This window comes from Oncorhynchus mykiss, chromosome 19 (assembly GCF_013265735.2).
Source record: "Oncorhynchus mykiss isolate Arlee chromosome 19, USDA_OmykA_1.1, whole genome shotgun sequence".
In the NCBI taxonomy this organism is placed as follows: Eukaryota; Metazoa; Chordata; class Actinopteri; order Salmoniformes; family Salmonidae; genus Oncorhynchus; species Oncorhynchus mykiss.
In genome coordinates, this window is record NC_048583.1 from 29,618,537 (window position 1) to 29,641,132 (window position 22,596).

The following is a 22,596-nucleotide window of genomic DNA, read 5'->3' on the forward strand; positions in this document are numbered from 1 at the left end:
GGAATGTTAGGCTCTGCCCAGTGTTGATATGGGGTCTTGGCTTAGGGCAGTGGGCTGGATGAGGGGATGCTTAGACTTCCATTCTTTACTGTAGTCTCAGAAGGCTCATCTAAAGTGAGCCAGGAAGACAGACACCACCCTTTAGGAGACTCTGATTGGGTAATGGCATGCTTCAGCTGCTGTTGTGAGGTGCTGTACAGCAGTGTGTGCAGTCACTTAGTCACTGCTGTGCCACTCCCAGGACAATCTGCTTCATGCCCACGGTATAGCATTACACCGATTTTGTTGAAAAAAGTTTACTCTAAATCAAAAACATTTTGCAATGGAAACGGGTGTTTCTGTTGGACAAATTCAGGTAGGTCCCTCCCCGTTTTGTTCTGTTTGTGCTGTTTGCTTCCGCTTGGTTCTTAACCGGTAAACGGTTTCCTTTGCAAGACACAATGAACACACCCCAGGTTTGTCCTGTAGCCTAGGTGTAGAGTCGACACCTACTTCAGGTCAGGACCCTGTGTGGCTGTCCTCACCTCTCACACCACCACGATGTCACCAAATCTGATGTAACCTAGAGAAGAAGTGGTATGTTTGGCTAGAAGATGGTGGTCAAATTGTTATTTGTTTAGGTGTGACGAGTGTCTCCTTCCTCAAGTATGTTTTAAACTGTATGCAATACTAGCACTTATGTGAGCCGTACTGTCCTAAATGGTGATATGCGATTTAATGGTCAGAGGCTACCCACTATTTTAGCCTGTGTGTGCATGCATACAGGTAAATGAGAGGGTATGTGTTGTGTAAGGACTGAGTGTGTTTCACAGACCGCTGTGAGTGCCGGTGGGCGAGATGACATCAGAGAGAGAGACACTCTATACTCATTGCTCTTGTTGACTCAGTCAGTTGGGGCCTGTAGATTTGTTCCTCCCACTCTCACTCTGCTTTGAACCAGAAAGTAAAGTCACACCCACAGCCTAGGGCAACCTTGGGCTGGCTCACTGCACCTGCTGCTAGCCTCCCCCTAAAAACACAAAACACCTGCACAGTACATACACACACACACACACACCCTCGCGCACACACACACTGCCCTTTCGCTCCTCCCTTACCCACAGGCAATGAACCTGTTCCAACTACCTTAACTGTCACATGCTAAACTATAAATCAGGTTTCCCCAACTGGCGGCCCTTGGGTGGTTTTATTTGGCCCCCAAGTTTTCTGAGAAAAACATGTCTAAAAAAAAAATACAATTATTGTTGGATGTAAGACTGTAAAAACACCAGTTATTTTAATTTTGGAAATCTGTTCCCAAGTATTCCTACACATAGAGACATGATTATATAGAAATGTAAACAAGGTTTGAAATTATCATGTTTTTGTCAAATTATTTTTGTTTGGGATTCTTGCAGTCAAATTGTGGTCTACAAAAGATTTGTAATTATGTTCCGGCCCCCGACCATCCGCTCACGAGAAAATCGTACAACAGTTGAATATATTTGATGATCCCTGCTTTAAATGCTGCTGCTTGCTCTGGGGTTAGGCCGGGTAGCTGTAAAGCACTTAGTGACGTCTGCTGATGTATAAAGAGGTTTATAAAATACATTTCATTACATGTAATAAGCTGTTGAGGAAGGTAGCTTTTTCTGTAGTTTACTGCAACCTCTACCAGGCCCATTATTATTATTTATACTGGAGTATGTAGCCTAACTGACCTTGGTTGGTTGGTTTAGGTAGCCTAGTGTCTGAGGTTGAGAAGACCAGGAGGTAGGGCTGGGCGATATATTGAATTTGAGTGTGTTTGGCACGATATTCCAAATTGCTTGTATCGCAAGAATCACTTTTTTTTTTTCAGTGTTTATGACCGCTTGTTCTCGTGTTGTCTTTCTGTTCTTGTCTCCTTCACTCCTTCTGTGCTGTGCATTGCAGTACCACGTATGTTACCTCTAGTAACATTTTAGCCAAAGACTAGTCTGTGTTTTTATAAATGTACAATAAGCATGAAACACAGTTCTTCAAGGAATTGGCAACTTGTTCTCATTCTGAGAAATAAGGTAGGCCACTTGATTTCAACACCTGAACCAAGTGGACAGGCTAGCATGCTGTTCAAACAGTTGGAGACAGACAAGTGTGTGTTCATAACAATTCAACCGTTTCCCCTCTCTTATTGCAAGCAAATAGATCCAAGTTGGCTAAACTTGAAATATAAAGATTAGTTGGCTACTCATGAGCACATGGGCTTGTGCTTGAGTGTTTGAGACTGGTGTTAATTGTCTAATGTCAAGTTAGTGATTATTAGTGAATGTGCATTATGCGTGGTTCTGATTACATTTGTAACGAGGATTTTAATTGACAAACTTAAAAGCCAGATCAGTGATTATTGCAAAAAAAGCAGGTTAAACTATTTTGATAAAATAACTACTTAATAAGTGGGTCTTATGGTTGTGGAAGGCTTATACACTACATTACCAAAAGTATGTGGATACCTGCTCTTCTAACATCTCATTCCAAAATCATGGGCATTAATATGGAGTTGGTCCCCCCCTTTGCTGCTATAAAAGCATCCACTCTTCTGGTAAGGCTTTCACTAGATGTTGGCACATTGTTGTGGGGACTTCCATTCATCCACAAGCATTAGTAAGGTTGTGCGCTGATCGGCGATTAGGCCTGGCTCTCAGTTGGCGTTCCAATTCATCCCAAAGGTGTTCGATGGGGTTGAGGTCGAGGCTCTGTGCAGGACAGTCAAGTTCTTCCACACCGATCTCGACAAACCATTTCTGTATGGACTTCGCTTTGGGCACGGAGCATTGTCCTGCTGAAACAGGAAAGGGCCTTAGCCAAATGTTGCCACAAAGTTGTAGGCATAGAATCGTCTAGAATATTGTTGTATGCTGTAGCGTTAAGATTTCCCTTCACTGGAACTAAGGGACCTAGCCCGAACCATGTAAAACAGCCCCAGCTCATTATTCCTGCTCCACCAAACTTGACATTTTGTTACACAGTGCATTTCTCCTGGCATCCTCCAAACCCAGATTTGTCCATCGGACTGCCAGATTGTGAAGCGTGATTCATCACTCCAGATAACACGTTTGACTGGGGCAACTCCAGCAGGGCAGAAATTTGATTAAGGTGGCATCCTATGACGGTGCCACATTGAAAGTCATTGAGCTCTTCGGTAATGCCATTCTACTGCCGATGTTTGTCTATGAAGATTGCATCGATGTGTGCTTGATTTTATACACCTGTCAGCGAGTGTGGCTGAAATAGCCGAATCCACTAATTTGAAGTAATGTCCTCATACTTTTGTGTATATATAGTAGGGATGCACGATATATCGGTGAACATATCAGAATCGGACGTTATTAGTTTAAAATGCCAACATATTGGCCCAATGTCTAGTTTAACGCCGACGTTAAAAACCAATGTCAAAGCTACCGTGCATACCTATATACAGTAGATGCATGACGTAACAACGCAACATAACTTTTGCGCTACACATGCAACACAGAATTCCTAACCTAGCCCACACAATGTCAGCTGTGTGGATCGAGCAGTCAAGCATTCATTTGTAAGAACATTTCAGCGAGAACTCAAAGGTAAAATCCATGAAAGCCAAATGGAATTCATTGCCCTTGACAATCAACTGTTCTCTGTCGTGGGTGATGTTGGCTTTTGCTGACTAGTCAAGTGCCGGTACACACTACCAAGTGTGCTTTTTTTCAGATGTTACAATACCGGAGTTACACAGTAATAGTGTCACTGCTATTTGCTTCACGACATGCATACTATGGAATGCCGTTTGGGTCTTTGTGTGTCAAAAAAGATACAGTAGCACTGTCAAAGCTGTACAAAAGTCTGCAAGCAAACCCCAGACACGAACGATATGTTTACAATAAGTTGATAATAAAGCGCAAAAATTTGACTGCAACTTATGGGGTAGCTAGCTTTATCTTGGTACCTAGCTAGCACCAATACAACCAGCCTGAAAACAATGACCAGTAGAAACCGCAGTCATTTTCATTATTCTTAGCAATGATTTAGGATTCCTTGTGAGTAAGTATTAGCAAGGTTGCCACTTGTTGTTCACCTATTGAAATTGAACTTCAGTTCATGAAAATAAATAGCTAGCCAGCTTCTTAACCCTGTTTCCAAAAGCTAACGTTATAAGCAGCCAGCTAGCTTCATCTGGCTAGAGAGGCTCGACTGGACCGGGTTAGGTGTTGTGAAGCTAGTACCAATCAGGATTAGGCACAATAGTGGACTTTGCGGTTAGCCTTCAAAATAAAAGTATGTAATTGACAGTGATGCAAATTAATACAAATAGTAGAATTATGCCATACTTTGATTTTGAAGGCTAACTGCAAAGTCCACTCTTGTGGCTAATCCTTATTGTGGCTAGCTTCACATAGATGGGTCAGACCATTAATCAAATAAGAACTATCTTATAAATTAGGGTTATTTAGATAACTTCTAGCTATATAGTTAGAGGTCGACCGATTATGATTTTAACGGCGATACCGATTTATTGGAAAACCAAAAAAAGCTGATGCCTATTTTTTATGTATATTTGTAATAATGAAAATTACAACAATACTGAATGAACACTTATTTTAACTTAACATATAACACATCAATAATGAATAATAAATAAATAATGAAAACATGTTCAATTTGGTTTAAATAATGCAAAAACAAAGTGTTGGAGAAGAAAGTAAAAGTGCAATATGTGCTAACGTTTAAGTTCCTTGCTCAGAACATATGAAAGCTGGTGGTTCCTTTTAACATGAGTCTTCAATATTCCCAGGTAAGAAGTTTTAGGTTGTAGGTATAGGACTATTTCTCTCTCTACCATTTGTATTTCATTTACCTTTTGACTATTGGATGTTCTTATAGGTACCATAGTATTGCCAGCCTATTCTCGGGAGTTGATAGGCTTGAAGTCATAAACAGCGCAATGCTTGAAGCACAGTGAAGAGCTGCTGGCAAATGCAGGAAAGTGCTGTTTGAATGAATGCTTACGAGCCTGCTGCTGCCTACCACTGCTCTGTCAGACTGCTGTATCAAATCATAGACTTAATTATACTATAATAAGCACACAGAAATACGAGCCTTAGGTCATTAATATGGTAAAATCTGGAAACTATCATTTCGAAAACAAAACGTTTATTCTTTCAGTGAAATACGGCATCGTTCCTTATTTTATCTAACCGGTGGCATCCATAAGTCTAAATATTGCTGTTACATTGCACAACCTTCAATGTTATGTCATAATTATGTACAATTCTGGTAAATTAGTGTTTGTTAGGAAGGAATGGTCTACACACAGTTCGCAACGAGCCAGGCAGCCCAAACTGCTGCATATACCCTGACTCTGCTTGCACAGAACGCAAGAGAAGTGACACAATTTTCCTAGTTAAAATAAATTAATGTTAGCCTTCTATATTAACTAAATATGCAGGCTTAAAAAAATATATACTTGTGTATTTTAAGTAAGGCGTTGATGTTTATGGATAGGTACACATTGGTGCAACGACAGTGCTTTTTTGTGAATGCGCTTGCGGAGTTGGCTGTGATCCAATGATAACTTAACAGGCACCGCATCGATTATATGCAACGCAGGACAAGCTAGATAAACTAGCAATATCATCATCCATGTGTAGTTAACTAGTGATTATGTTAAGATTGATTTTTATAAGTTTAATGCTAGCTAGCATCGTACCTTGGCTCCTTGCTGCACTCGCATAACAGGTGCAATGTAATCGGCCATTAATCGGTGTCCAAAAATGCCGATTACCGATTTATGAGAACTTGAACTCGGCCGACCTCTAATAGTTAGCTAGCTAACTATAGCTACTAAAAGACTGAAACGAAACGACTGAACAAATGAACAAAACGGCACAGCAAGTAAGTGAAAGAAATAGGTTTTGATTGTTTTACTGGTAATGGGGACATACAGTGGGGCAAAAAAGTATTTAGTCAGCCACCAATTGTGCAAGTTCTCCCACTTAAAAAGAGGCCTGTAATTTTCATCATAGGTAAACTTCAACTATGACAGACAAAATGAGGAAAAAATTCCAGAAAATCACATTGTAGGATTTTGAATGAATTTATTTGCAAATAATGGTGGAAAATAAGTATTTGGTCACCTACAAACAAGCAAGATTGCTGGGTCTCACAGACCTGTAACTTCTTCTTTAAGAGGGTCCTCTGTCCTCCACTCGTTACCTGTATTAATGGCACCTGTTTGAACTTGTTATCAGTATAACAGACACCTGTTCACAACCTCAAACAGTCACACGACCAACTCCACTATGGCCAAGACCAAAGAGCTGTCAAAGGACACCAGAAAAAAATTTGTAGACCTGCACCAGGCTGGGAAGACTAAATCTGCAATAGGTAAGCAGCTTGGTTTGAAGAAATCAACTGTGGGAGCAATTATTAGGAAATGGAAGACATACAAGACCACTGATAATCTCCCTCGATCTGGAGCTCCACGCAAAAATCCCAGAACCACACGGGGGGACCTAGTGAATGACCTGCAGAGAGCTGGGACCAAAGTAACAAAGCCTACCATCAGTAACACACTATGCCGCCAGGGACTCAAATCCTAGAGTGTCAGACGTGTCGCCCTGCTTAAGCCAGTACATGTCCAGGCCCCTCTAAAGTTTGCTAGAGAGCATTTGGATGATCCAGAAGAATATTGGGAGAATGTCATATGGTCAGATGAAACCAAAATATAACTTTTTGGTAAAAACTCAACTCGTCGTGTTTGGAGGACAAAGAATGCTGAGTTTCATCCAAAGAACACCATACCTACTGTGAAGCATGGGGGTGGAAACATCATGCTTTGGGGCTGTTTTTCTGCAAAGAGACCAGGACGACTGATCTGTGTAAAGGAAAGAATGAATGGGGCCATGTATCGTGAGCTCTTGAGTGAAAACCTCCTTCCATCTGCAAGGGCATTGCTGATGAAACGTGGCAGGGTCTTTCAGCATGACAATGATCCCAAACACACCGCCCGGGCAACGAAGGAGTGGCTTCGTAAGAAGCATTTCAAGGTCCTGGAGTGGCCTAGCCAGTCTCCAGATCTCAACCCCATAGAAAATCTTTGGAGGGAGTTGAAAGTCTGTGTTGCCCAGCAACAGCCTCAAAACATCACTGCTCCAGAGGAGATCTGCATGGAGGAATGGGCCAAAATACCAGCAACAGTGTGTGAAAACCTTGTGAAGACTTACAGAAAACGTTTGACCTCTGTCATTGCCAACAAAGGGTATATAACAAAGTATTGAGAAACTTTCGTTATTGACGAAATACTTATTTTCCACCATAATTTGCAAATAAATTCATTAAAAATCCTACAATGTGATTTTCTGGATTTTTTTTCTTCATTTTGTCTGTCATAGTTGAAGTGTACCTATGATGAAAATTACAGGCCTCATCTTTTTAAGTGGGAGAACTTGCACAATTGGTGGCTGACTAAATACTTTTTTGCCCCACTGTATGTAAATGCCAACAAAACTTTTTGGTCTGTGTCTGTAACCTTTATTTAACTAGGCAAGTCAGTTAAGAACATATCCTTATTTACAATGGCGGCCCATACGACGATCGGTCAATTGTGCGCCTCCCTATGGGGGTCCCAATCACGGCCAGATGTGAATACAGCCTGGGTTCAAACCAGGTCTGTTACGCCTCTTGCGCAGAGATGCATTGACTTAGACTGCTGTGTGTGTGAACTATTTAACTGTAATAGAATGCTTAAAATGCTGCTTAAATTTTAAATATCGCTTACCGGTAATGTTTTTTTTTGCAAGGGAAAATATTGGAAATCATTATCGGCCAATGTCATATCGCTGCATCACTAATATATAGTATGCAAAACATTATGAACACCTGCTCTTTCCATGTTATAGACTGACCAGATGAATGCTTTGATCCCTTATTGATGTCACTTTTTATATCCACTTCAATTAGTTTAGATGAAGGGGAGGAGACAGGTTATAGAAGGATTTTTAAACCTTGAGACATGGATTGTATATGTGTGCTATTGAGGGTGAATGGGCAAGACAAAATATTTAAGTAACTTTAAACAGGGTAAGGAGGTGCCAGGCTCAACGGTTTGTGCGGTGTGTGTGGGTAAAATCACTGGGCAAACCAAGCCAGATAATTGCATTGTTTGCTCTATAACCTGTTAGTTCATATGCCTTGCAACCATGACGTCTAGGCCTATGGCTGAGACAACAAGACAGTGGCAGAATAAATTCTACCACACCTTTTTGTTTCATCACAAAACCGGAGAGCAACCTCTGTCCACAAAGCATATTGCATGTAGCAAACAGTTACGTGACCTACAGCATGGTCAAGCCAGCTAATGTTTTCGGACTACTAAACATCTTTTGATTTAGAACCACGGAGAGTTACCTCAAGTTATAAAGAAAACAAGAGCTGCTTTCACTATCAAATCACATATGCTTAGTCTAATACAGTGATAACTAAAAGATACCGAAAACAATTTAGTCCAACATTAGCTAAAAATGATGTGGCTGTCCATGGTTCTGATTTGTGTGCATTCGTGCTAGTGGAAAAACATGTAGACTCACCATACTTGTAGAGGAACAAACTTCAATGCCATCCTCTTTCTTGCTGACGAAACTGTGTATGAACTGTTTTTTTTTGTTCGTCTAGGCTACCTGGCTAAAATGCTTGCTCGCTAGCTTAACTTTCTTTCATGGGCAACGTTATCTAGTTAACACTAGCCTGCTATATCTTGAACTTTCATCCTCGCAGGCCATGGGCACAGTGTATGAATTTATGGTTGGATCAGAATAGCCATTATATTCATTGGCCAGTATGGAGAATTAAGTAAAACCACAAGTCCAAATCCCTATGTCCATCCATGGCTAATTTAGGAAAGTGGCTATTTTAGCTAGCTAGCCACCGGAGGACAACAAAACAGCAAGATGCAACAATTCTGACACTACTTTGTTGCGCCAGGACCATTCACAGTTGAGCTCACTCAGTTTAGGTCAACGCTGATTGGGCTTTTATTTTATAATTTTTTTCTCTTTTTTTATTATTTTATCAGGAGAGGCCAACTGCTCACTGGCATCCATTGTGTTCAATGCTATGGGTGGCAGCAATGTCATACTTTTTGACCAGACAGCATCAGATGGGGTACAAACAGAGGCACTGTTTCACTTGTTTTGATTCTTTCTCCAGTTAGATACATTCAGCCTCTTGCCAATAGAATAACATTTTTATTTGAATGTATTCTTTTTTGTTACATATTTGGGGGGAAGCCTGGCTTCCTTTGGCATCTATGAATCCCGGCATCCTTGTGGACCGCTTTCGACACCTGGTGGAGTCCATGCCTTGACCAATTGAGGCTGTTCTGAGGGCAAAAATGGGGGGCAACTCAATATTATAAAGGTGTTTTAATATTTTGTACACTCAGTGTATATTGTGTGTCGCCCATAAATTTGAAAACATTAAATATGATTATTAGGCTATATCGCCCAGCCATACCAGGAGGGTGACCACTGACTATACCAGGTTGCTTGGCTAAGCACCACAAGCAACAGATGGTCCACATCAAGGGCACAGTGTGTTTTAACCTGCCTCGTGGGCATGACTCCTCTACGGGGAGGGGATGATCCTGCCAGACGAGATTAGCTCAAGATCTTAATGCAGTGTGTGATGCCATCTGTGTGTGAATGGATGTGTAGATTATGACACATTTTTTGGTGTTGGTGAGAATTATAAATAAATCAGCAGGGTTAAATCTATACCTTTTCAAGAAGATGACCGGACTAGATTTCAATTCAGTCAGACCTTACTTTCCATCAGTCCCACACTATCCCTTAAACAAATGCATACTCACCACACCAGATTACAAGCATGCTACAGCTGTTATTTGGAAAGGGAGGAAGCCAGTCCTTATTGAAAGTTAGGAAGGTTTTAGACAACCAGTTACAATTCTATAGTGAATACACAAATGCACACACAAAAACGTTTGAAATGTAAATTGTCTGACACTTTCAATGTATGGGAAGCCATCAGCCTTTCTCTACATAGTGTTATCTGTTCTGCTCCTGTAGTACAAAAAGGGGAGAATAGAATACTCAAGGCCATAAAAATACATTTTCTGCTACGAGAGGATTGTGTGCATTTATCCTCACGCTCCAACTCATCTAGTGAGTGCTACTGTAACAGTTTCTTATCTAGCCTAAACCTACGTCACTCACTGAAACTACATTATTCATTCAAAGCGTCTGCTCTGCTCCTGTGTGTGTTTCCAAGGACAAATGGGCTGCTTCACTTCCACATCACCCAGAGAGATTATTTTGTTACTTTTTCTGCACTAAAAAACATCTGCATATTTTCAGTAGTGCGGTTTGACAGTTATCCAGTCCATTCGGAAATAATTTGTTACAGCCTTGTACTAAAATTGATGAGAATGTATTTTTATCCATCTGCACACAATAACCCATAATGACAAAGCGAAAACAGGTTTTGTGAAGTTTTTGCAATTTAATACAAATTTAAAAATAAACTTATTTGCATAAGTATTCAGAACCTTTGCAATGAGACTCGAAATTGAGCTTGTGCATCCTGTTTCTATTGTTCATCCTTGTGATGTTTCTACATCTTGATTGGAGTCCACCTCTGGTAAATTCAAATGATTTTGGAAATGCACACACCTGTCTATGTAAGGTCCCACAGTTGACAGTGCATGTCAGAGCAAAAACCAAGCCATGAGTTTGAAAGAATTGTCTGTAGAGCTCTGAGACAGGATTGTGTTGGGGCACAGATCTGGGGAAGGGTACCAAAAAATGTCTGCTGCCCCAACGGTCCCCAAAAACAGTGGCCTCCATTTTTAAATAGAAGTTCGACTCTTCCTAGAGCTGGCCAAACTGAGCAATCAGGGAAGAAGGGAGGTGACCAAGAACCCGATGGTCAGTCTGACAGAGCTCCAGAGTTCCTCTGTGGAGATGTGACAACCATCTCTGCAGTTACAACCATCTCTGCAGCACTCAACCAATCATGCCTTTATGGTTGAGTGGTCAGACAGATGGCACTTCTCAGTAAAATGCACATGACAGTCTGTGTGGAGTTTGCTAAAAGGCGCCTAAAGGACTCTGACCAAGTGAAACAAGATTCTTGGCCCTGAATGCCTAGCATCACATTTGGAGGAAACCAGGCACCGTTTATCACCTGGACAATACCATCCCTATGGGGAAGCATGGTGGTGGCAGCATCATGCTGTAGGGGTGTTTTTCAGCCGCAGGGACTGGGAGACTAGTCAGGATCGAGGGAAAGATAAATGGCGCAAAGTACAGAGAAATCCTTGATGAAAACCTGCTCCAGAGCACTCAGACTGGGGTGAAGCTTCACCTTCCAACAGGACAACAACTCTAAGCACACAGCCAAGACAATGCAGGAGTAGCTTCAGGACAAGTCCCTGAATGTCCTTGAGTGGCCCAGCCAGAGCCCGGGCTTGAACCTGATCAAACATCTCTGAAAATAGCTGTGCAGCAACACTCACCATCCAACCTCAGAGGATCTCCATTTGAAGAATGGGAGAAGCCTCCGCAAATACAGGTGTGTCAAGCTTGTGGCGTCATTAGGGTTGCACATTTTGGGGAATATTCAAAGGTTGAAACTTTCTGTGGGAATTAACGGGAATATATGCAAATTAAGATAAATACCATTTAAATGTAGATCTTTTTGCATTTGTATATTTACCATATCTGGAGACAGAAACATAAACCTTTTACCTTGTCATAAATATACATAATTGCAAATTATTAAATCCTTCCAATAGACATTTTAAAAACGGTTTAGTTATGAATTTAACTTTAATTAAATGAGTTGACTCTTCACATGGGATGATTTCACTGAACAACAAAAGGGAATATTGATTGATCCCCAACGGTCCATCGCATCTCCCAAAAACGTTTTCAGTAAAATGATTGTCTAGAAACTGAAGCTTTGGTTGACTTCCATGTATTCTCCCTGGATCTCCTCAATATCCACCTCTTGAACATCAGACTCGGAGGCCTCATCTTCACTGTCACTTTCCAACCCTGTTGAGGATGGCTCGTTGTCAGGCTCAAAAAGCCTCAAATTTGCCCGGGTGGCCACCATTTCTTTCAACTCTTGTATTGGTCAGCCTGTTGCATGCTTTGGTGTGTGTGTTCCCAAACAAGGACCAGTTGCGCTCTGAGGCAGCTGATGTTGGTGGAATTTGGAGGAGGATGGAGGCAACAGGGGAAAGAACCTCAGATCCACAAAGTCCCTTCCACCAGGTGGCTGATGAGATATGTTGGCACGACTGCCATATTGCATCTCCATCCCAAAGCCCTTGCTTGGAAGTGTACTTTGCCAGACTGCCTAGAACCTTGCCTTCATCCAGGCCAAGGTGGCGAGACACGGTAGTGATGACACCGTAGGCCTTGTTGCCCTCTGCACCAGACAGGATGCTCTTGCCAGCATATTTGGGGTCCAAAAAGTACGCTGCGGCGTGTATGGGATTCAGGCAGAAGTCTTAACGCTTTTTGATTTTATTTCAGAACTGCAGTTTCCTCTGCTTGGAGCACCAGTGAAGTGGGCAGGGCAGTACAGGTTTATTCTCTTACATCTGCAAGCAGAGTCTGAACATCAGACAGGATGGCATTTTCACCCTCAATCCGTGCAATGGCTACCGCTGTAGGTTTCAGGAGTTTCTGGCTGCTTACCACTCTCTCCCAAAATGCATCATCCAGGAGGATCCTCTTGATTAGGCTGTCCAAATCGGCAGACTGTGATATGGCAATTTCTTGGAGAGACTCCTTCCCCTCCAGGAGACTGTCAAACATGATGACAACACCACCCCAACGGGTGTTGCTGGGCCGCTTCAATGTGGTGCTCTTATTCTTCTCACTTTGCTTGGCGAGGTAGATTGCTGCTATAACTTGATGGCCCTTCACATGCCTAACCATTTCCTTGCCTCTCTTGTAGAGTGTACCCATTGTTTTCAATGCCATGATGTCCTTGAGGAGCAGATTCAATGCATGAGCAGCACAGCCAATTGGTGTGATGTGAGAGTAGGACTCCTCCACTTTAGACCAAGCAGCCTTCATATTCGCAGCAGTCTGTCAGCAGTACAAATACCTTCATTGGTCCAAAGTCATTGATGACTGCCTTCAGCTCATCTGCAATGTAGAGACTGGTGTGTCTTGTCCCTTGTGTCTGTGCTCTTGTAGAATACTGGTTGAGGGGTGGAGATAATGTAGTTAATTATTCCTTGCCCACAAACATTCGACCGCCCATCAGAGATTATTGCAATAGTCTGCTTTCTCTATAATTTGCTTGACCTTCACTTGAATGCTGTTGAACTCTGCATTCAGCAAATTAGTAGATACAGCATGTCTGGTTGGAGGGGTTTATGCTGGGCGAAGAACATTCAGTAATATCTTCCAATACACATTGCCTGTGAGCATCAGAGGTGAACCAGTTGCATAACACCTTAGCTACGTACCTCCATTGACTCAAAAAAAACTTCTGATTCCAGGATGACTGTGAACTGTTGCTATCGATAAGGTGTCTGATTCGTCATCTTCACCTCTAATAGAAGTAGAGGGACTTTTGTCGGAGGTCGCTTGTTGTCAGCGCTGAGGGAACTTTATGCACTTGGCCAGATGATTCTACATCTTTGTTGCATTCTTCACATATTTGGGGTTGGTCCAGTAACCGCAAGGTTGCTAGATTGAATCCCCGAGCTGACGAGGTAAATAAAAATGCGGTGTTCTGCCCCTGAACAAGGTAGTTAATCTACTGTTCCTAGGCTGTCATTGTAAATAAGTATTTGTTCTTAACTGACTTGCCTAGTTAAATAAATAAAATAAGATTTGGCACAGTATTTACAAATGTACACAGCTTTTCCTTCTACATTAGCTCCAGTGAAATGTTTCCACACATCAGATGGTTCCCGTGGCATTTTCCTGTAAAGATTGGAAAAAATAGTAAAATAACAACATACAATTCCATGTACAGATAAATGGTTAACCTGTCTAGGAAAGGCGTTCTGCTAGCGGAACCCCACGAAATTCAAAAATATTTTTTAGAAATATGTAACTTTCACACATTAACAAGTCCAATACAGCAAATTAAAGATAAACATCTTGTTAATCTACCCATGGTTTCTGGTTTCAAAAATAAAAAAATAGATAAAATTAATCACTAACCTTTGATCTTCATCAGATGACACTCATAGGACATCATGTTACAAAATATGTGTATGTTTTGTTCGATAATGTGCGTTTTTATATCCAAAAATCTCAGTTTACATTGGCGTGTTATGTGCAGTAATGTTTTGATTCCAAAACATCTGGTGATTTTGCAGATATACTCATAAATAACATTGATAAAAGATGCAAGTGTTATTCACATAATTAAAGAGACTTATCCTCTATGCAACCACTGTGTCAGATTTCCCAAAAACTTTACGGAAAAAGCATACTCTGAGAACGGCGCTCAGTACCCAATTCAGCCAAAGAAATAGCTGCCATTTTGGCATCAACATTAGTTAGTAAAAACACTAAATATTCACTTACCTTTGATCTTCATCAGAAGGCACTTCCAGGAATCCCAGTTCGACAATAAATGACTGATTTGTTCCGTAAAGTTCCATAAAGACCATCATTTAGCCACTTGTTGTTAGCGTGTTCAGCCCAGTAATCTGTCTTCATGAGGAGCGAGCACTTCCTCCAGACAGAAACTCAAAAAGTTCCGTTACAGGTCGTAGAAACAAGTCAAATGATGTTTGCAATCAATCTTTAGGATGTTTTTAACTTAAATTATAAGGTTCCAACTGGAGAATTTCATTGTCTGAAGAAAAGCACTGGAACGAGAGCATACTCTGTCGGGAGCGTGCGTCATGAGACCGAGGCTCTCTGCCAGACCACTCACGAAAAGAGCTCCTATGAGCCCCTCCTTTTATAGTAGAATCCTAAAACTAGGATCTAAAGGCGGTGACATCTAGTGGAAGCCCTAGGAAGTGCTAGCACATCCATAACTATCAGGGATTTGAATAGGCAATGTTTTGAAAATCGATTTCTCACTTCCTGTTTGGATTTCTTCTCAGAATTTTGTCTGCCGTATGAGTTCTGTTATACTCACAGACATCATTCAAACAGTTTTAGAAACTTCAGTGTGTTTTCTATCCAATACTAATAATAATATGCATATATTAGCATCTGGGACAGAGTAGGAGGCAGTTCAGTTTGGGCACGCTATTCATCCAAAAGTGAAAATACTGCCCCCTGTCCCATAAAAGTTAAGCAGTGAGATTAAACAACTCATTCGTAAGATAAATGTTTTAAAATGAAACATGTATGGAAACAGGTGAATTAACACTCCTCAGTTAGCAGGCACAAGCAAGCTAAAACCCACATGGTAGCAAAAACTAACTAGCAGAAATGGTTGACAAGTTAATGTTTTAAACACACTTTGCTGTAGGCTACTTTTTACAAGTTAACAAAAAAATCATGTATGTCATATAAAATGTATTCATCCGACCCAGTATTGTAATCAAAACTTACCAGAAAGCATGTAATCCTTGGCTCAGACAGTGTAGTAGTGTGGGCTCAATAGCATCTCATTAGTAAATTTCTTTGCAAAAATGTCAACCTGTTTTTGCTTTGTCATTATGCGGTATTGTGTGTAGATTGTTGGGGGGGGGGGGGATCAATTGAATCAATTTTAGAATAAGGCTATAACTTAACAGTGGAAAAAGTGAAGGGGTTTGAATACCCTCCGAATGCACTGTCTGAGTCATATGAATTTATGAACTGACAATTGTTATTTTTCTGTGTCTTTTGGAAAAGCAATTTTGCATGATTTCAATGAATTGGGTGCGTGTATGTATCTGATAGGCCATACATTAAACCCACAACCATGGGATGGCTAGTGCCACCCTCTTACCAACATTTGACTGCATCCAGTCTTTTATAGGTGTTTGTTTACAATACTTTGTGCAGGTGAGTGTGGGCTATCTAGTAGAAATTGTTACATTTAACTTAAATTGTGTATGATTGTTGTGTACACTCCTGCTCTTCCGATATCAAACAGGACGGGCGCCCTTTATCTAACCCTCTCCTTCACTCTTCAAATGTAGTAAGGTTTGACGTTTACACTGTGATCACACACACCCTAACAATAGGTCCCTTATGTTTTGCTCAGGAATGGTGTTCCTAGGCTGTTTTGCATTTTTACAATTTGCATCATGGCTATTTTCTACTGTCACAAGGACGATTTGACCTCTGAGACAGCACAGGCCCCAGCGCGGGGGCGGTGCGCGTGTGTGTACGCTCGTGCGCCTGTGTTATGTTCTTCCCAACTCTTGATTTCAGCAGTTGAGTGACATCTCAGAAGTGGGTCATATTTTCTCCCTCGGGCAACTTCCTACATACTGTTGAAGTCGGAAGTTTACATACACTTAGGTTGGAGTCATTAACTCGTTTTTCAACCACTCCACAAATTTCTTGTTAACTAACTATAAATTTCAGGAATTGTGAAAAACTGAGTTTAAATGTATTTGGTTAAGGTGTATGTACACTTCCGACTTCAACAGTATATCTTCATAAGTAGATTCCCCATACTACTACCTTCTACAATAATAAAAAAAATACCTTCACAGTTCCAGCAGATAATACCTTGAGGAATCGAAACACACCAGTGCACCCAACCCCCCCTGCCACCTCCCTTCCCTGGTCCTCTCAGTTCCCCCTGACTGCGCTAGCTGACTGAGTGCCTGCCAGTTGATCCTAGGAGGGGGATAGCCACTGATCCACAGCCTGGGAGAAGACCCACTACCTGGAGGTTATATACAGAGAGGAGAGCCCTCAGCTGATCTAATACTATAGAGCACCAACTAACCAACCAACATTTGGGTAAGGACATAGGACCCTATATTTCTCCTCTTCCTTATTTGACAGTCCGCCCCCTTCTTGTGTGTGTGTTTGTCTTTGTTTTGCCTCCTTATTTTTCAGGGCTGTGGAGTGGGGACCTCCCGCCCGCTGACAAAGCTGTTGTCATGGAGACGTGTCTGGGACTTTTGCAGCACAGTAATCTCCACACAACAGAGAAGCCAATGCAGAGAGGGGGCGCCCAAACGAAAAAAGGGGGAGTAAAGAAAGAGTAGGGGGGGTTGTGTGAGACAAGGAGGGGCCCGGAGGTTAGGATGACAGAGCAGATTTAATTGTGTCCAACCAGCCAACACACAGGAGTACTACAGGCTGCTTTGCGGTTAGGGTGTTCTTTGTGGACTTGGTGTTACTAATGGGGACCTTCAGTACTTGTTGTACATATTGTTAATCGTTTTCTCGTCAGCATGTCTATTTTGTTCTTAAAACAGTAGACTAAGTGTCTGTGACGCACAGCCCGTTAGTACATATCCTGAGGTTTGTGTTTGTGTCCAGCTCGGAGTTGGACTAACTACGTAGATAGGAATGTGACTGGCATGTGGAGAAGGGGGGGCAGATCCACGGATGGAGGGACAAAGGTTATCTATTCTCCTAGCATCCGGGGTCATGTGACCAGCGCTGGGCCTGTGGGAATGAGGGAGAGGGGTGGGAGGGGGAGAGAGACACTTGATTTGGCTGGTGTTGGTGTAGAACCCTGCAGGAAGACAACCAACTTTTTCCACTGGGGCTTTTTCAGTTGATGGCACCAGCACATGATTTGGTCGCAGCAATTAAAAATGAATAAATAATGATAAATGGCTTGTGTCCTATAATGTGCCTGCATTTCATACAGAACCAGGCTAATAATGAATGTAAGCATTTTAGCCAGGTAGTCTAGGACAACAACAACTAAAAGCGTGTACTGTATGACAGTGATAGACCATTTCGGCAACATGAAAGAGAGGAGGATGGCATTGGCGTCCATCTTTTAAATGAGCTTTCCCTTGTGTCCTTACCTTTATTTGGATAGATTTATCGTAACAGATAAGACTGTTAAAATGAAGTGCAAAATCTATTGCAGATTTCAAAGTGCCGTGTGTTCTTTTCTGACAAATCGTCAAGAGCGAGTATTCCCAATGCCGTCGGAGGTACGCCAAATAAAAATGTGATTCACATTTTAAAAACAAAACTATAAAAAAAATCTTTGCTTTTGCAAACAGTACATTTAGATTTTCCAACGAGGCTATACATTTGCGTTAGTTTTTTTTTCTCACCTTAGTAGCCTCGTTTCAATGTCAAATATAGGTAGCCTAGTCAAGTAATTAACATCCAATCACGTTAACCGTTACTCTCTCGTGGGCAACCTTCACTCTTGCGCAGGCATTTAAACAAAACACGACAATTTGAAAAATAAGCCACAGGAGTTTTTTGAGCGAGAATAAAGATGACTTTTGAGTAGTAAGACGTATAAAAGCAACATAGCATTTAATAAGAAGGTGCTAGAAGCGTCTTATATGGTGAGATACCGAATGGCTCGGACAGGCAAGCCCCATACTGTTGTGGAGGACTTAATTCTTCCTGCTGCCGCGGATATGGCTGGGGCAATGCTGGGGCAAAAGGTCCAAAAACTATACAGACAATGTCTTCATCAAACAACACTGTTTCAGTGACATGGCAGGAAATGTTTTGTAACACTTACTGCTATGCATACAAGCCAGTGAATTATTTGTGTTACAGCTGGATGAGTCAACAGACGTGGCGGGCCTGGCACAGCTCCTGGTATATGTCCGTTACGTTCATGGGGGTCAATTAAGGAAGACATCCTCTTCTGGAAACCAGGACAACATGAGAGGATATTTTTAAAGTACTGGACAACTTTGTGACATCAAATGGACTTTGGTGGTCAAGATGTGTTATCTGTACTGCTGGCGCAAAAGCCATGATATTGAGAAATACAGTGGTTCCTCCTTTAAAAGTTGTACTTAGAGGTAATTTGTGGTTTAGTACGGTACCCTGCGTCACCACTTCATTGCTCCAGACCAGCGCAGGGGGGAGTTAGAGCACTGATTATTAGAGGTCGACCGATTAACTTCTTGACGCACCCATCCTGTTTGCGGGATCATTTTCATCAACATCCGCTAAATTGCCGAGCGCCAAATTCAAATTAAATTACTAAAAATATTTAATTTTCATGAAATCACAAGTGCAATATAGCAAAACACAGCTTCGCTTGTTGTTAATCCACCTGGTGTGTCAGATTTCAATAAAGCTTTTCGGCGAAAGCTATCCAAGCATTTATGTAAGCACATCTCTCTCAATAGACAAAATATTACAAACAGCTAGCAGCCAAGTAGATTGGTCACGAAAGTCAGAAAAGCAATAAATTAAATCGCTTACCTTTTGATCTTCGGATGTTTGATGATCTTCGGATGTTTGCACTCACGAGACTCCCAGTTACACAATAAATGTTCCTTTTGTTCCACAAAGATTATTTTTATATCCAAAATACCTCTATTTGTTTGGAGCTTTATGTTCAGAAATCCACAGGCTCGAGCGGTCACGACATCGCAGACGAAAATTCCAAATAGTATCCGTAAAGTGCGTAGAAAGATGTCAAATGTTTTTTATAATCAATCCTCAGGTTGTTTTTACAATATATAATCGATAATATGTCAATCGGAATGTAGCTTCTTCCATAGGAGAGAGAGAGAAAATGGCTGTTGCGCATGAAAACTCTGCTGGCACCCAGCCACCCACTGACGCGATGGATTCTTTCTCGCTCATTTTTTTAAATAAAAGCCTGAAACTATGTCTAAAGAGGAATCTGGTTGATATCCCATTAAATCCTTGTTGGATTTTCCTCAGGTTTTCGCCTGCAATATCAGTTCTGTTATACTCACAGACAATATTTTGACAGTTTTGGAAACTTTAGTGTTTTCTATCCTAATCTGGCAATTATATGCATATTCTAGTTTCTAGGCCTGAGAAATAGGCAGTTTCAAATAGGTACGTTTTTTAGCCAAAAACGAAAATACTGCTCCCTACACTCGAAGTTAATCGGCATGGCCGATTTTCAAGTTTTCATAACAATCGGTAATCTCCCTTTTTGGATGCCGATTACATTGCAATCCACAAGGAGACTGCGTGTCAGGCTGACCACTTGTTACGTGAATGCAGCATCAAAATGACCTTGCGGCTGCAAGTAGCCAAGGTAAGTTGCTAGCTATCATTTAAACTGGTCTTATATTAAGATAAAAAATCAATCTTCACAATCACAATCAACACATGGTTGATTGTATTACTAGGTTAACTAGCTTGTTCTGCGTTGCATATAATCAATGGGGTTGCCTGTTAATTTATCGAACCACAGCTTGGTCAACTTGATGATTTAACAAAAGCGCATTCGTGAAAAAAGCCCAATTGTTGCAATAATGTACGTAACCATAAACATCGCTGCCTTTCTTAAAATCAATGTATTTTTTTAAACCTGCATATGTAGTTTATAGAAATGTAATGTTAGCAGCCAATATTAACTAGGGAAATTGTCATTTCTCTCGCGTTTAGTATAAGCAGAGTCAGGGTATATGCAGCAGTTTGAGCCGCCTGGCTCGTTGCGACCTGTTGGAAGGCCTTTTATTCCTAACAAAGACCGTAATTTGCCAGAATTTTAAGTAATTATGACATAAGATTGAAGGTTGTGCAATGTAACAGTAATATTTAAACTTAAAGTTGCCACCTGTTCGATAAAATACAGAACGGTTCCGTATTTCATATAAATTTGACCATATTAATGACCAAAGGCTTGTATTTCTGTGTGTTAATTATATTAAAATTAAGTCTATGATTTGATATTTGATAGAGCAGTCTGACTGAGTGGTGGTAGGCAGTAGCATGCTCGTAAGCATTCATTCAAACAGCAGCTCTAAGCAGTGCTGGGATGCACAGCGCTGTTAATTACTTCAAGCCTATCAACTACCAAGATTAGGCTGGCAATACTAAACTGCCTATAAGAACATCCAATAGTCAAAGGTATAGGAAATACAAATGGTATAGAGAGATTGAGTCCTGTAATAACTACAACCTATATCTGCTTTTTTTGGTTTTCCAATCGGTATCGGTGTTGAAAAATCATAGTCGGTTGACCTCTTATGCTTTTGGGTCCCACTGTGTGTCTGACAATGAATGGGCAACATAAACCTAAATAGAAACTGATAATTATGCACGACTTCAGTATTACCTACAGAAACTGATGTTAAACTAAGATTTTATTTAAAGATTTTTTTTCTCTGACTGTAGGCCACTCCTGACCAGTCATGTTGTACAGTGCCTGAGTGGCACAATGGTTCAAGACCGTTGCAAGCTGTGTTGCTATAGATTCTGGTTCAATACCCGTGCCAGCCTCGACTGAGAGACCCCTGAGACTGTAGGTTTCTGTTTTTTCTCCCTCTAAAAACATAAATAGTTATAAATAACAAACTGGCTTTATTTACAAATTAGTAATAATGTTCAAGAATGGCCTTTTTCTCACTCATTTCACATTATTTGAAAATGAAATCATGTCAAATATTTAAGGGGCATTGCACTAATAATGGCGCTAACTAGGGAAATGTTCTGTTCTTAGCGCCAGTCTGCATGTTCAAACTACAACAATGTAACTGATAATGATATCGTTATGCTTTCATTGAATAAAATAATGATAAAATACTCTTTAAAAATGCCAATGTTTATTTAGTTATGGATCCATAACAAATTACTATGGGAATAAATATCACTGAATTACAGAAATATCCTCTGTAATTATTGGCGGAGAGTCATGTCATATTTTTCCGTATACTGTAGGTCTACCGTAGGTGACATGAGTCTCACTAGTGTTGAGTAGGTCTTCTTTATTTAAAGAGCATATTGAAGTTGGAAGCAATAGCCTATAGCTATTTCAGCACCGTTTCACACTGCTCTGAGACAAGCATGGGGACTGGTCTTGGTAAATCAATGAGATGTTTTATTTTCACTTAATCTCCGTTTGGGTATTGTTTAGACTAGAATTTGAAAATTAGGGTGCAGAAATGTAATGCACTTAGTGTAACCTTTATAACTACCCATCCCGGGTCCGGGAGCGTTGTCATCATCTGACACTAATTAGCATAACACAACGGACATAAATATTACTAGAAAATATTCCTATTCATGAAATCCCAAGTGAAATATAGTGAAACAGAGCTTAGCCTTTTGTTAGTCACCCTGTCATCTCAGATTTTGAAAATATGCTTTACAGCCAAAGCAAGACAAGCATTTTTGTAAGTTTATCAATAGCCTAGCATAGCATTATGCCTAGCTAGCAGCAGGCAACCTGGTCACGAAATCAATCAATCAAATTCAATCGTTTACCTTTGATGAGCTTCGGATGTTTTCACTCACGAGACTCCCAGTTAGATAGCAAATGTTCCTTTATTTCCAAAAATATAATTTTTGTAGGCGAAATAGCTCCGTTTGTTCTTCACGTTTGGCTGAGAAATCGACCGGAAATTGCGGTCACGACAACTCCGAAAAATATTCCAAATTAGCTCCATAATATCGACAGAAACATGGCAAACGTTGTTTATAATCAACCGGGACAATTCGCTTTTCAGTAGGACCGAGAAGAAAAATGGCTACCTCTCTCTTTTACGCAAGA

The 22,596-nt window shown here is 40.9% G+C and overlaps 1 protein-coding gene across 3 annotated transcripts in view; it reads left to right on the forward strand.

The window, feature by feature from the left end:
* The window catches only part of LOC110497636 (MAGUK p55 subfamily member 5-A), a 49,420-nt gene that overhangs the window by 4,756 nt on the left and 22,068 nt on the right, over nucleotides 1-22,596 (forward strand). The window contains exon 2 of one of the 3 annotated variants that reach the window (XM_021573876.2): nucleotides 16,792-16,913. The exons of 1 other annotated variant lie outside the window; for it this stretch is intronic. The gene's annotated coding sequence lies outside the window, so the exon portion shown is untranslated. Of the gene's footprint in view, nucleotides 1-16,772; nucleotides 16,914-22,596 lie in introns of those variants that run through there. One more of the 3 variants, XM_021573877.2, reaches the window with a different exon arrangement.